The sequence below is a fragment of the Stegodyphus dumicola genome, chromosome 4 (genome assembly GCF_044657685.1).
Source record: "Stegodyphus dumicola isolate Sdum_Otavi_A_Nest chromosome 4, ASM4465768v1".
Classification (NCBI taxonomy): domain Eukaryota; kingdom Metazoa; phylum Arthropoda; class Arachnida; order Araneae; family Eresidae; genus Stegodyphus; species Stegodyphus dumicola.
In genome coordinates, this window is record NC_140771.1 from 129,921,230 (window position 1) to 129,923,829 (window position 2,600).

Genomic DNA, 2,600 nt, shown 5'->3' on the forward strand with positions numbered 1-2,600 from the left:
ATTTATTAATATCAATTTTTCAGAATTTGATTTTATTTATTTGAACTGCGTTTCTTTCGGAAGAATACTTTGTAACCCAGACTACGATGAGTTTGAAAACTGCATACTATATTAAAAGAGAAAATACAGTAAAGCACGGTTTTATACGCCTTTCAATGTTCCGTTCAGAAAAGATATATATAAATAAGAGAGATGTATAACCGACATTTTAACTTAGGATGATTTGCATACACTGCTTTAAACAGTTTTATCATTGTGCCCATTGCTTTACACAATTTTATCCTACATTTGGTTTCTTAAAATGTTATTCATATTTTAGTCAAATATTTTATTTTTGAAATCGCAAGAATCAAACATCATAACATTGAAAAGTTTTAAATTTAAAAAAAATACAAATACTAAATTTTACGAAAAAATTTATTTTTCTCTTTTTCTTTAAGCATTCTGAAAGTATATTAAAAAGTATCCAACTTTTCGAAACATTTTGGTATTTCTGACAATCATTTTAAATAAAGTTATCGCCTTCCATTTCATAAAGGCCCACAAACAGCCGAGCGGTAAAAACGCTGATCACTGGTAGTTCGGTTCGAGGTTCGAATCCCGGGCTGTTTGCATGGGTGTTTTCGTGGTTTTCCCGATGTGTAACGTGTATACGAGCCAGTTTCCCTTAGAAAGTCCTCCACGAAGGCATCCCTCGCTTTAGGCAGAAAGCCCTCGTGTGCTTAGCCATAATTAAATAATCCAATCCAATCCTTAATTAAATATAATTGATTAACTTCTACTAGAACTGACGTTAAGAATTGAAGTGCAAATAAATAATATCGTGTGCAATCTTGATTAATATAAAATTAAAAATATTTGCACAGAAAAATATTTGCATTCAGACAGAAAGTTTTTTGAAATATTTGCAATTACTTTATAAGAAGGATTTATTAATAACCGTAATAATTACTTATTATATTACTGATGATTAGAAATCAGTTCTTGACAATTACATTCTAAATTAGAATTTTAAGAATTATTAGAATTTTAAATTAGAATAATGAAAATAGGCTACGCACAAAAATACATTTTAGGATAAAAAATGAGTTGATTTTTTATGTTTTAAAACTTCTTGAATTCGTTTAATAAACATCGTATCCTCGTCGTTAATTGAATTCAGAATGTTGGGTGTCGTTTATATAATTATTCTTACTTGTCCACGAAATCTGCTGACTTATCCAGCGATTAAGTAGCTGCAGATCATTTCTACGTAACCGTTGAACTTCCATTAATTCAGTCTCTAGAGGGTTGTATATTTATATCATAATTTGACTTTTATAAAAATGATTATTCTAAATCTTATGTTTCTATAAAAATATACTGTGCTTTAAAAATATGGATGATAGTACCAGCCGCTCTTTCAGCCATTTCAAAAGCATCAGTTTGTTTAGAAATAAATTGTGCAGTTAATGTCATAAAATTCAAATAAACATCAAACGAAAATTCTCAGTTTTAGACAATTTGATTTAAACGAAGTAAAGTAGCAGACGATAAAACGCCGAAGGTAAAAATTTACTCTTATTAAAAAAAAAAAAAAAAAAAAAAAAAAAAGATAGAGAGAAATTAAAAAAAAATATTAAACAATTTATTTAAAAAAATAGCTTTTCATATAGTATTAATAAATATTTATTACGCATCATATGAGGGAAAAAATGTCATATATTCTCCGTAAATTTTTACTTGAAATTTAAGGTTAAAAATAGCTGTGGCAATACAGTGTAACAAAAATCCATAGACCACATTTGGCGTTATTATCGCTCAAAAAAAAGATGCCAAATTTCAAAATGCGAAAATATGTAAATTTGTGTATATCTTAGAAAATTTTGAATAAAAAAGTCTAATTTTTTGCAGTTATGCTTAAAAATATACCTACTTTAAGATGATGGTAAAAATTTTATAGGTTATAATTCAAAATTGTTTTCGAAAAATTTATAAAAATTATTTAAAAATAGAAATTTAAAAAATAAAACACAAAAAATGGGTAAATTTTATTTGGTATGAACCTAAATTTCGAAATGTGAGAGAAAAAAATCAAAAAAATTTAATAAAAAAAGTGATATAAATAAATATTTGCCAAATTCAATTAACATTGAGGAGCTAAAATTTTGAGAGCTAATATTTCAAAAACTACTCGTACGATTTTTACAAAACTTGGTATTCTGGCATAATTTGAGTCGTAGAATCGAAATATGTAAAAACATTGGTATGTTATTTCAGAAAAAGTCCGATTTTGTGTCAATATACCTATGTTAGAATAGTGCTATATATAAATCTAATATATATCCTAAGTCGCGCTTTCGAGACATGAAGAACACAATTTGAATTTCGTGAATCACCCCAGTAGAACGGGAGATATAGCACTGTCCCATTTTTTTTTTTTTTTTTTTTTTTTTTTTTTTTTTAGCAGTGTACATATTGTTGTTTAACAAGACCTTACTTCCCTAATCGGTTGCTTACCAGTTGAAGATAATAAAACTATCCCATCTTACCTTCGATGACTCATTTTCATAAAGTTGGATATAATGGCCATCGTCTTGGAAAACGTGATTCCACATTTC